General features: G+C 42.4%; 1 long non-coding RNA gene across 1 annotated transcript in view; it reads right to left on the bottom strand.

Annotated features, from left to right (window-relative positions):
- Positions 1-7507: 7507 nt before the first annotated feature.
- The window catches only part of LOC139562540 (uncharacterized), a 28186-nt gene continuing 21657 nt past the window's right edge, over positions 7508-14036 (bottom strand). The window contains exons 3-4 of the long non-coding RNA XR_011672401.1: positions 10864-10921; positions 7508-8635 (exon numbers count right to left, since the gene is read on the bottom strand). This is a non-coding gene — a long non-coding RNA (uncharacterized lncRNA). The remainder of the gene's footprint in view (positions 8636-10863; positions 10922-14036) is intronic.

The following is a 14036-nucleotide window of genomic DNA, read 5'->3' as shown; positions in this document are numbered from 1 at the left end:
AGCCATCTTGAAAAACTACCAGATAGACATTGCTGCTGTGGTAAGTGCTACACAGATACCAGTGCTTAGAAAGAGCTGAATTAATATTCCTTTGAAGAAATTACAGACAAATTCAATTTACTGATACTTTGTTGAGAGCATTATTAACATTATAATGGCAATGACTTAGTTACATAGCTACAGTATCTGTGCATTGATGGGAAGGTAAGTAAGCATTTGACTGTTAGTCTACAGCTGTTGTTTACAAAGCATGTGATGAATACAATTTGATTTGATTTGTGTGTTTCTGTATATTTTGTGCTGCTTACATTGTTAGCCCTGAAAATGTTATGTTATTACATACTACCGGGAAGAACTATTGCATATCAGAGTGGAGGTAACTCACCAGCACTTCCAGCATTACGACCAGGAATACAAATTACCGAAGCTGATCCTTTGTCGCACCAACCAGGGCATTTTAACTGATTCCAGAGGCCGACCCAAAACAACACCAGCAGAGAAGAGGAATTCGGCGCGGTCATCTAGTTAGAATAGGAGACGCGCACACCACCCACCGCTTCCGAGTATATTACTCGCTAATGTTCAGTCCCTGGATAACAAAGTTGACGAGATCAGGGCAAGGGTTTCTTTCCAGAGAGACCTCAGGGATTATAACATACTCTGTTTCACGGAAACATGGCTCTCTCGGTATATACTGTCGGAGTCCGTCCAGCCATCTGGATTCTCAGTTCATCTTGCCGAACGGAATCTCTCCGGGAAGAAGAAGTGCGGGGGTGTATAATTCAGGATTAATGACTCATTGTGTAATTGCAATAACATAAAGGAACTCAAGTTCTTTTGTTCACTTGACATAGAATAACTCACAATCAAATGCCGACTGTATTATCTCCCAAGACAATTCTCTTTGGTTATTGTCACAGCCGTGTATATCCCCCCTCAAGCCGATACCCCGACGGCCCTTTAGGAACTTCACTGGACTTTATGCAAACTGGAAACCATATATCCTGAGGCTGCATTTATTGTAGATGGGGATTTTAACAAAGAAAATTTGAGGAAAAGGCTACCTAAATTCTATCAGCATATAGACTGTAGTACTCACGGTGAAAAAACACTCAACCATTGTTACTCCAACTTCCGGGATGCATACAAAGCCCTCCTTTGGCAAATCTGACCACGACTCTGTGTTGTTCCTCCCTTCCTATATGCAGAAACTCAAACAGTACGTTCCCGTGCTAAGAACTATTCAACGCTGGTCTGACCAATCGTAATCCACGCTTCAAGATTGTTTTGATGCGGACTGGGATATGTTCCAGGTAGCATCTGAGAACAATATTGACGTGTACACTGAGACAGTTACTGAGTTTATCAAGAAGTGTAGAGGAGATGTTGTACCCACTGTGACTATTAAAACCTACTCTAACCAGAAACCGTGGATAGATGGCAGCATTCGCACAAAACTGAAAGCACGAAGCACCCCATTTAACCATGGCAAGGTGACTGGGAATATGGCAGAATACAAACAGTTTTCTGTAGTCATTCCCTCTGCAATGCAGGCAAACAGGCAAAACGTCAGCAAAAAGAGAAAGTGGAGTTGCAATTCAACGGCTCAGAGACGAGATGTATGTGGCAGGGTATACAGACAGTCACGGACTACAAAAGGAAAACCAGTCACGTATCGGACACCAAAGTCTTGCTTCCGGACAAGCTAAACACGTTCTTTGCTCTCTTTGAGGCTAACGCAGTGCCACCGACGCGGCCAGCTACCAAAGACTGTGGGTTCTCCTTTATTTAATTCACCTTTATTTAACCAGGTAAGCTAGTTGAGAACAAGTTCTCATTTACAACTGCGACCTGGCCAAGATAAAGCAAAGCAGTGCAACAGAAACAACAACAAAGAGTTACATGGAATAAACAAGAGTACAGTCAACACAATAGAAAAAAGAAAGTCTATATACAGTGTCTGCAAATGGCATGAGGAGGTATGGCAATAAATAGGCCATAGTAGCAAAGTAATTACAATTTAGCAGATTAACACTGGAGTGATAGATGAGCAGATGATGAGCAGATGATGGTGTGTAAGTAGTGATACTGGTGTGCAAAAGAGCAGCAAAGTAAATAAAAACAATATGGGGATGAGGTAGGTAGATTGGGTGGGCTATTTACAGACGGACTATGTACAGCTGCAGCGATCGGTTAGCTGCTCAGATAGCTGATGTTTAAAGTTAGTGAGGGAAATGTAAGTCTCCAGCTTCAGCGATTTTTGCAATTCGTTCCGGGGCCCACAAGGGTCCTTTACTCCCTGTTCATCCATGACTGCGTGGCCATGCACGCCTCCAACTCAATCATCAAGTTTGCAGATGACAAAACAGTAATAGGCTTGATTACCAACAACAACGAGACAGCCTACTGGGAGGAGGTGAGGGCTCTGGGAGTGTGGTGTCAGGAAAACAACCTCTCACTCAACGTCAACAAAACAAAGGAGATGATCCTGGACTTCAGGAAACAGCAGAAGGAGCCCCCCCTATCCACATTGAAGGGACAGCAGTGGAGAAGGTGGAAAGTTTTAAGTTCCTCGGTGCACACATCACGGACAAAATGAAATGGTCCACCCACACAGACAGTGTGGTGAAGAAGGTGCAACAGCGCCTCTTCAACCTCAGGAGGCTGAAGAAATTCGGCTTGTCACCTAAAACCCTCACAAACTTTACAGATGCATAATTGAGACCAATAACCACCCGAGCAACTGCCTTTTTACCCCACTATCATCCAGAAGGCGAGGTCAGTACAGATATCAAAGCTGGGACCGAGAGACTGAAAAACAGCTTCTATCTCAAGGCCATCAGATTGTTAAATAGCCATCACTAGCACAGAGAGGCTAATGCCTATATACACAGACTTGAAATCATTGACCACTTTAATAAATGGAACACTAGTCATTTTAATAATGTCACTTTATTAATGTTTACAGATCTTGCATCACTCATCTCATATGTATATACTGTGTAAGTTACAATCAACCTAGTTGTTCTCATACCCCAAAATACATAACCTGGTTCAAGTATTCATGACATTACCCTGAGGAAGGCACAGTGATGCCGAAACGTTGGTAAATACCCATTAAATTGCTGGGAGATTATACATGGAGTGTGCGACTTTCTTTATTTTGATAGTTTATAGTTTATTCGCTGTTAGTTAGCACCTCCACACAAACTATTATTCTGGGTGTGCGCCAGCTCATGTTTATCTAAGATTGTTCATAGTAGCCACCCTTTGCCTTGATGACAGCTTTGGTCTGATGAGTACAAATTTGAGATTTTTGGTTACAACCGCTGTGTCTTTGTGAGAAGCAGAGTAGGTGAACAGATGATCTCCACATGTGTGGTTCCCACAGTGAAGCATAGAGGAGGAGGTGTGATGTTGTGGTGGTGCTTTGCTGGTGACCCTGTCTGTGATTTATTTAGAATTCAAGGCACACTTAACCAGCATGGCTTCCACAGCATTCTGCAGCGATACGCCATCCCATCTGGTTTACACTTAGTCGGACTATCATTTGTTTTCAACAGGACAATGACCCATCACACCTCCAGGCTGTGTAAGGTCTATTTGACCAAGAAGGAGAGTGATTGAGTGCTGCATCAGATGACCTGGCCTCCACAATCCCCCAACCTTAACCCAATTCAGATGATTTGGGATGAGTTTGACTGCAGAGTGAAGGAAAAGCAGCCAACAAGAGCTCATCATACACTTTTTTTTGGTTACTACATGATTCCATATGTGTTATTTCATAGTTTCGATGTCTTCACTATTATTCTACAATGTTGGAAATAGTAAAAAAATAACAAAAACCCTTGAGTGAGTAGGTGTGTCCAAACTTTTGACTGGTACTGTATGTATGTATGTATATATATATATATATATATATATATATATATATATATATATATATATATATATATATATATATACATATAATTATTATTTTATTATTACATTTTTTTAGGCTGCGGCTTGGAGGCTTTTGAAGATGGCAGAGGATCACTAAAGTTTTTCCACAATGGTTTACTTCATGGTGTACTATCCCTATTGACTGTAGTGAGCTTCATACGCCCCAAGCTTGGTGGCTACACGGCTTCACCCAGGTGGGTGCTACATGTTTTTCGGAGGTGTTTACCAAAGAGTTTACGGCTGTGGATGGCAGGAGGTGTCCTGGCTTCTGACTTGTTCCCCTCCTGGATCTGAACATAATTTCCCCCCTTCATCTCGGTCTCAGTCGGAAAAGACGTGGACAGCACGGGTGAGGAAGCTGCGCATTGAGAGTGGATCGGACACAGGATGCGACCTGTTGGACTTGCACCTGCCTCTGTGGATGACTGTGGAAGATATTCCACCCAAAACTGTCAATAGGCTAACTGAAATGTTTTGTTTTGTTGTTTTAAGAGTGTCTTTGAGAATCTTGCTGTAATGAAAAGCGCAATACAAATTCAATCAATTATTATTATTATTATGAATTATTGCACAATTAATTTTGTCACGGCTGTTGTATTTTTATGATATTGTATAAAATTGGTTTTAAATATGGTTAATGATCTTGATTGCGTGTTACTTATCAGTAAACTACTAAGTATCCAGGTTTGTTTAGGGCAAGTTGTGTGTTTCCTCAACAGAGGTAATGGGATGTTCTATCTGTTAGCTCAACGCTAACCCCAGACTCATCTCTAACCCTGAGTTTAACCCTATGTCCAGCATTCTCCACCAGATAGCTGGCATGCTTGGCTGTATGCAGGCACCAGGGCCAAGTAAAGGTGCAGGTAAATATGTAAACGTGATAAGTGGGTTATCTGCAGGCCCTCACCCCACACAAAAGACCCATGGGCGGAGTACAAATACTGGTATGTCTAGTGAACCATGGATCCATTACACAGTCTGAGGTATCTGCTCAGCTAGCACTACAGAAACAATAAGTAGCATATGACTTTAGTCCCCACTATTGACAATAGGTGTGACATATCTGTTTTTAGCCACATGTACTCCCTATAGAAAGCAACCTAGTCACTCTGATGCTACAGTAACTTTACAGGAGAATTAATAACGTCTAATAACTGTATCTGTACGGTACATTTCAGGACAAATGGACTCATTCTCTGTTGTTTAGTTTGACCAAAAACCCAGATGAAGGCCGAAAGCCAAAACTTTGGTTCTACTTTTATTAATGAAGATGCTTTTTTATTGAGTTCCATTCCAAGGGTTGCTGAATCTCTTCTCTCCTTTAGTTCCAAATGTTGCTTAGTAGGTACATATTTGTTCACAGGCCAGAGATTGTAATCTTGAAAATTGTTTTTCATGCACAAATGTCTGTTGACTTGTGTTTTGAAAGCAGATATTGTCTCCATCTCATGTGGGTGACAGTCATTACATGGAATGTGTGTGTGTGTCTGTCACAGGCGGTTGGTGGCACCATAGTTGGGGAGGGCGGGCTCATAGTAATGTCTGGAATGGAATGAATGGTATTGTGTGTGTGTGTGTGTGTGTGTGTGTGTGTGTGTGTGTGTGTGTGTGTGTGTGTGTGTGTGTGTGTGTGTGTGTGTGTGTGTGTGTGTGTGTGTGTGTGTGTGTGTGTGTGTGTGTGTGTGTGTGTGTGTGTGTGTGGGGGAAGGGGTATCAGGAAGGGGAAAGAGTTCTTATGTACCAGGAACCAAAGAAGCGGAGGACCCTTGACAATCACTCTTGGATTGCACCTTATACATTTCAAGTTTTAATGTCACGTGCACAAGTACAGTGAAATGCCTTTCTTGCAGTAATCAATGCAGTAATCAATAACAATGTAATACTAAAAATAACATAAGGTAGAACAGAAAATAAAAATAAAGGTAACAGACAAGATCCAATACATACCTTTCTTGGTCACATGACCCAATGCACTGTTTATAATAATAATAAAATAAATAACATCCACAGTTTCCATGGCTTTTAAACCAAATATATGTTGACAGTCTATAACAGGCTATAGGGGCACCCACTGTGTGGTCATTAATTAAGCCTGATAGGAGGCATCCACTGAAATGTAATATGATGATGCTGAATCTATGTTGGAAACTGATTGGATTTGCAAAGACATCAATGTAAGGGAATACATTTTTTCCCCCACCCAATTTTTAATCTAATCCAATGACATGGTGCCATTTTTTAAATGTTCACGTTGAAATCACGTTAGTTGAAAACTCAAACAAATGTAAATCAAACCTTGACTTTGAAATTACATCTGTGCCCAGTGGGATAGGATTCGTTGTTAGATTCGATGGAATACAATAAATCAAATGATACTTCATGAAAGGTGAAAAACAAGGAACTTAAGCTACGAGATGTCATAACATATACAGTATATGTGCAATATTATAGTCTCATGACTGACATAAAAATCCACATTTTATCCATAATAAAGGTTAACAATTTAAGAAGCCTGAATATCAGGTGCTACTAGCACCCCCAAGTGGTGGAGAGGTCACATAACACATTACACCTGTACTGCACCAACCAAAATATTCAGCTGAAAGTCTTTAAAGAACTACTTAGTTTGAATCCTACCATTAGTTCAAACACCAAGTTCAAGACCATATTAAGAGAACACTATTTCAATAAATGCCTGTCTGGCTTAAGACAGACAGCACGATTGGAAGGATCCCTTCTTTGGAGAGCTGTTCATGTGTGAATTAATGCTTCTTCAGACTACAAACTAGAGACTCCCTGCCAAGGGGTTGCCAAGTTGAGGTAAACAGTACACATAATTATTAATAACTCATAAGTTGACTAAAGGGACCATTAAAATATGATAACTATACACAATAAAGAGTCTGAAAATAGTCAAGGAGAGATAACACGCATCTCCCGAGTGGCGCAGTGGTCTAGGGCACTGCATCGCAGTGCTAGCTGCGCCACCAGAGTCTCTGGGTTCGCGCCCAGGCTGGGCTGGGTTCGCGTCCAGGCTCTGTCGCAGCCGGCCGCAACCGGGAGATCCGTGGGGCGACGCACAATTGGCATAGCGTCGTCCGGGTTAGGGAGGGTTTGGCCGGTAGGGATATCCTTGTCTCAGTATGTAAAAAATGTAATAAAATGTATGCACTCTACTGTAAGTCGCTCTGGATAAGAGCGTCTGCTAAATGACTAAAATGTAAAATGTAAATAACATGGAAAGTCAGAGTACGGAAAAGTACAGCAGAAATGTATACTTTAAGTTTACAAAGTCATTCACTGTTAAAAGCTCTTGAGTTCTTTGAATTCATCTTGCTGCATTGTTACCACCAAGTTTCGTTTTCATGATGCTTGTGGAAGGTGGTGACTATGTTAGTAGTTGCATGCTGGAATGTAGGCGGAATTGAACTGAAAGCTAAAACAGCAAGAGCCTCTGGAGCGAGCAGTGGACAGCTGCTGAGGAAATTATCACTATAACTGTCATCAAAGCATGACATGTCCTGACAGCTCCTTCAAAAGTAATAGAACACAACACAAGCCATTTTGGAGAGTTTACATTTTTATTAGACAGCTGTCATTTTCGACAACGTCACATGAACAAGTGATTTTGAAAGAACATTATTCTGACAGTACAAACAGACACACTCTATTGGTTGAGTTAAACTGTTTAGATATGAAGCTCTTTTCGATGCATTTCACAACCTTTGGTGAAATATAAAGTCATGATGTTACATGCACACGAGAAACACTTTTTTCACACCACTTCGATACAGCTACGACCGGAAATGAATTTTTCGTAGCAGGTTCGGAGAACTAACACAGCAGGTTAGTAGAATTAACGTACCAAGTAGGAGAATTAGGTTAAGGTCAGGAAAATGGGTAGGGTTAGCAAAAATTCTCTGCTAACCGGCTACAAAAATCACTTCCGGTCGTAGCTGTACTGTAGTGGAGTGAAAAGAGTGTCTCATATGTCGTTTCCACTGGGGTGAGTCTCTTGATGATGAGCTCCATGGAGCTCCAGTCTAAGAAGTCTCATGATGCCTGAGAGCCACGCTTCCTTCCCAGTCACACTCACCACCCAACAACCTGAACCCAGCCAAACATCTCTCCAACCCCACCGGTCCAGTTCATAGGGCCGGACTTCTGCTCTGTTCGCATTATCGTCGTGTTGCAGTCACCAGATGGTCCTCTTGATCCCGGCCCAGACTGAGCGTTTCATGCCCTGAGCAGCACGGACGTCGTCCCAGGTGAGCCGCATGTTAGGGATCTCTTCCTCGGGTTCGGGGTCAGGACGCACTCCGTGCACAGTGCTCTGTCAGATGAACTCTCATCAACTTGTTGCTCCTCTGGGTTGAGCACAGCTTGTTAGGGCAGCCATACACACACATTTTATTTTTTTACCTTTATTTAACTAGGCAAGTCAGTTAAGAACAAATTATTATTTACAATGGCAGCCTAGGAACAGTGGGTTAAACTGCCTTGTTCAGGGGCAGAATGACAGATTTGTACCTTGTCAGCTCGGGGATTCAAACTTGCAACCTCTCGGTTACTAGCCCAACGCTCTAACCACTAGGCTACCCTGCTGCCCCAAAATGCTCTACCACACCTCGGCGCTGTTTCTTCATGAGTAGGGTGGTCCTCTTGAAGGTGGAGTTGATATCATGGTAAACTGTTACAAAGAAAAAAAACATCCATGTCAACCCAGCTCTGTCATCAGCTCACCCCAGCCAGTATGACCCTTTCCCTCTGGCCAACAAAGTGCACTAAACAGGGAATAGGGGGACATTTTTTCATCTCTCCCGATGAGCCATGGGGGATGAGTCAGAACCTTGAGTGAGTGTGACTGAGTGGGTTAGTGACAGGAGTCAAAGAGCCAGCCTGTCCTGTGTTAGTCTGGGCCGGCATGGCACAAACACATCACCCACAGAACAGAACACTTACAGTAGCTGCAGGAGGTCCGGGCCTGTTAGGAACAGCCTCTTTCAGTGTGTGTATGTGTGACTAACACAGAGACCAACTTACAGCAAGAGAATTAAACAAAACCCTACAGAGAGAAAAACGTGCCTTTCATCTAGCAATTTGCAGCAACTGCCCCTCTGCAGAAAACCTTCAACAAGAATATTACTGTTCACACATTTTGTTATGTGATCAATATTCAACTTATTTTGTGCAGTGCTGTAAATATGCAGTTTGATTAGTCTGTTGAGGGAATAGATCATATATTATTTGAGCTCGCTCACTTAAAGTACAGGGGTTTGCATAGGGAAAAGCCTGGTTCACTGCTCAGACAGTCAGAATAAACATAGGAAAAGCCTGGTTCACAGTTCAGACAGTCAGAATAAACATAGGAAAAAGCCTGGTTCACTGCTCAGACAGTCAGAATAAACATAGGAGAAGCCTGGTTCACTGCTCAGACAGTCAGAATAAACATAGGAAAAAGCCTGGTTCACTGCTCAGACAGTCAGAATAAACATAGGAAAAAGCCTGGTTCACTGCTCAGACAGTCAGAATAAACATAGGAGAAGCCTGGTTCACTGCTCAGACAGTCAGAATAAACATAGGAAAAAACCTGGTTCACTGTTCAGACAGTCAGAATAAACATAGGAAAAGCCTGGTTCACTGTTCAGACAGTCAGAATAAACATAGGAAAAGCCTGGTTCACTGCTCAGACAGTCAGAATAAACATAGGAAAAAGCCTGGTTCACTGTTCAGACAGTCAGAATAAACATAGGAAAAGCCTGGTTCACTGCTCAGACAGTCAGAATAAACATAGGAAAAGCCTGGTTCACAGTTCAGACAGTCAGAATAAACATAGGAAAAAGCCTGGTTCACTGCTCAGACAGTCAGAATAAACATAGGAGAAGCCTGGTTCACTGCTCAGACAGTCAGAATAAACATAGGAAAAAGCCTGGTTCACTGCTCAGACAGTCAGAATAAACATAGGAAAAGCCTGGTTCACAGTTCAGACAGTCAGAATAAACATAGGAAAAAGCCTGGTTCACTGCTCAGACAGTCAGAATAAACATAGGAGAAGCCTGGTTCACTGCTCAGACAGTCAGAATAAACATAGTAAAAAGCCTGGTTCACTGTTCAGACAGTCAGAATAAACATAGGAGAAGCCTGGTTCACTGTTCAGACAGTCAGAATAAACATAGGAGAAGCCTGGTTCACTGTTCAGACAGTCAGAATAAACATAGGAGAAGCCTGGTTCACTGTTCAGACAGTCAGAATAAACATAGGAAAAAGCCTGGTTCACTGTTCAGACAGTCAGAATAAACATAGGAAAAAGCCTGGTTCACTGCTCAGACAGTCAGAATAAACATAGGAAAAAGCCTGGTTCACTGTTCAGACAGTCAGAATAAACATAGGAAAAGCCTGGTTCACTGCTCAGACAGTCAGAATAAACATAGGAAAAGCCTGGTTCACAGTTCAGACAGTCAGAATAAACATAGGAAAAAGCCTGGTTCACTGCTCAGACAGTCAGAATAAACATAGGAAAAAGCCTGGTTCACTGTTCAGACAGTCAGAATAAACATAGGAAAAGCCTGGTTCACTGCTCAGACAGTCAGAATAAACATAGGAAAAGCCTGGTTCACTGCTCAGACAGTCAGAATAAACATAGGAAAAGCCTGGTTCACTGCTCAGACAGTCAGAATAAACATAGGAGAAGCCTGGTTCACTGCTCAGACAGTCAGAATAAACATAGGAGAAGCCTGGTTCACTGCTCAGACAGTCAGAATAAAAACAATGTTAGGGAAAACACATCCATGTCCTACAGGCCTATGTCCCAATGGGCCAAGAGGAGATGTAGGGGAAGGAGGATGAGGAGTAGAGAAAGACACATTCTGATCTCACACAAACTCACACAGGCAGAGACCCACACACACAGTGACTTACTAGTGTGGTCGTTGTATCTCTCAATGTAGTACAGATAGTGAACTGCTCGGTTCTTGGCCTGTTGTAGGAAGAAGACCATTGTCAGTGTTCAACATTTCAACACAGTCTCTTCCATAATTAAACACATATATGCCGAGTGTATAAAACATTAGGAACACCTGCTCTTTCAATAATATAGACTGACCAGGTGAATCCAGGTGAAAGCTATGATCCCTTATTGATGTCACTTGTTATATTCACTTCAAATCAGTGTAGATGAAGGGGAGGAGACAGGTTGAAGAAGGATGCTGGGACAACAGACATGGATTGTGTATGAGTGCCATTCAGAGCGTGAATGGGCAAGACAAAATATAGAAGTGCCTTTGGATGGGGTATGGTAGTAGGTGACAGGCCCACCGGTTTGTGTCAACAACTGCATTGCTGGTGGGTTTTTTAAAGGACATCCAGCCAACTTGACACAACTGTGGGAAGCATTGGAGTTAACATGTGCCAGCATCCCTTTGGAACGCGTTCGACACCTTGTAGAGTCCATGCCCCAACGAATTGAGGCAGTTCTGAGGGCGAAAGGGTGTACAGCTCAGTATTAGGAAGGTGTTCCTAATGTTTGTTATACTCCGTGTGTGCTGATAGACATCTTTTGGCCGTCATGTTGAACACACTCTTCACCTTTCAATCAAACAACAAGAGCAACAGATTCCAACATCAACCAGGTCAATATAGTTTAACAGATTCCAACATCAACCAGGTCAATATAGTTTAACAGATTCCAACATCAACCAGGTCAATATAGTTTAACAGATTCCAACATCAACCAGGTCAATATAGTTTAACAGATTCCAACATCAACCAGGTCAATATAGTTTAACAGATTCCAACATCAACCAGGTCAATATAGTTTAACAGATTCCAACATCAACCAGGTCAATATAGCTTAGCAGATTCCACAAGGGACAGCTTAGATTGAGCCCTAAAAAGGAAAGTCCGGCTAGAATCCCAAAACCGTCAACTTGGAGAAATGACTTCTAACAAGATCATTTAAAACGACCCATTACTGCCAACACTGCAGAGCAGAACAATGTGAAACAGCCCCTCTTTATGGGAGGCAGAAGGAGCCATTAACTTAGACATGCTATTATAAAGCAGAGGATGAGCCCTGGTGGAGAACTGAAGGGAGGAGGCAGGCCCCTGGTTCACTGCATTTGGTGATAATCTTCCCTTCCCTCCCTCTTCTCGGTTATTGCTTTCCTCCTAAAAGTCCCATCAAATAAACTGACCAGAGACTATAATCAAACGAACAAATGATCAATGGTTATCAAACAGAATGCAGGTAGCACCTTATTAAACCTTGGGCTTTTTAAGAGTGATTGATCTTTCCTTCAAGGCCTCAGTCGCCACTGTTTACACTTTGTGTCTGATGTTTGGACTGAGTTAAAGTTCCTGCTGGTGTCTGGGGGGCGGTGTGTGTGTGTGTTTGCCCCTGGGGAGACAGCCCATCTCATCCCTCCTTGACACCCTCTCAAAATTTAAGAGCTTTACAGCAGTCTGGATAGAGAGACGAATGCTGCACTCCCGTCCATTCACTCTGTTCGCCTCACTCCAGACAGATTTACGAGCTGCAGTGTGACCTGGGAGGCAGCAGAGGGCAGTGTGAGCATATGACAGGACCAGGGGACAAGACGAGGGTTAGCCATACATACAGCACTGCTCTACACACATCCACACACCTGTAACACACACATACACACAAACTGACCTAGAACATACATTTACACACACACACACACACACTGCAATACACACACAGCAAACATACTGAGCCAATATCCTCTGATCTAGACCATCACTGCCACAGACCAGTGAGTTGGAGGATCAGAGAAGAGATGGGGAACAGACCCAGGCAACACAAAGTGACTGAAGTAGTTATGTGAGCATTACTCTTGAGCAGCAGTGTCAGAGGCAATTTCCATCTGTGCAGCTACACACATGACTGTGTGAGGAAGAGCAGAGCAGGATACTGAGAAACAAACATTATGCTCTCTGGTGTATAGAGATGAGCAGCGTTCAACATCTACTCTGTCCCTGTACTGCACTAATGTGAGTGGACACTGTTGTTCACCATGTCCATCAATATCAATCACTGTTCTTGAGGTAGACTCAGGTAGTAGGCCAGTATACGGTTGCCTCTAAAATACTTGTATTTAGTTGTGCATCTGACTAGGTATCTGAAATACTTGTATTTAGTTGTGCATCTGACTAGGTATCTGAAATACTTGTATTTAGTTGTGCAGCTGACTAGGTATCTGAAATACTTGTATTTAGTTGTGCAGCTGACTAGGTATCTGAAATACTTGTATTTAGTTGTGCATCTGACTAGGTATCTGAAATACTTGTATTTAGTTGTGCAGCTGACTAGGTATCTGAAATACTTGTATTTAGTTGTGCATCTGACTAGGTATCTGAAATACTTGTATTTAGTTGTGCATCTGACTAGGTATCTGAAATACTTGTATTTAGTTGTGCATCTGACTAGGTATCCCCCTTTCAGTTCCGTTATTTGGTTTTTCAAATAACCATTCAAATACTCAAATAAAAGTACTTATTTTGGACTGTGCATTTTGAAACTACTAAAATACACTATTTTAAATACCAGATACTCAAATACACATGGAATTAAATCCAGTCTGACTGGGACAAGTGTCCCCCTGCGCTCCCTCCATCCAGAAAGTGGGAGTGTCTAAGTGGGAATAGGACTTGTCCCCGTGCTAGTTTCAGTGTAAATGATAAAGCAGAAACCCAGGCAGGGATTTGGTGCTGTGAGAACATCAAAGGAAAGAGCTGCCCTGAGCTCAGAGAGCAGCAATAGTTACGTAACTAACACAAACACGCAGAGAGAGAGAGAGAGAGAACTTTTGTATATTATCTACCTCACTTGCTTTGGCAATGTTAACACATGTTTCCCATGCCAATAAAGACCCTTGAATTGAATTGAATTGAATTGAGAGAGAGAGAGAGAGAGAGAGAGAGAGAGAGAGAGAGAGAGAGAGAGAGAGAGAGAGAGAGAGAGAGAGAGAGAGAGAGAGAGAGAGAGAGAGAGAGAGAGAGAGAGAGAGAGAGAGCAGGGGATATTTTTTCTTACAGGGCTAACACCAGTGAGGACCAGAACCTAAGGCAGG

This window comes from Salvelinus alpinus, chromosome 32, assembly GCF_045679555.1.
Source record: "Salvelinus alpinus chromosome 32, SLU_Salpinus.1, whole genome shotgun sequence".
Taxonomy (NCBI): domain Eukaryota; kingdom Metazoa; phylum Chordata; class Actinopteri; order Salmoniformes; family Salmonidae; genus Salvelinus; species Salvelinus alpinus.
This window is presented reverse-complemented; position numbering and strand designations above follow the sequence as displayed.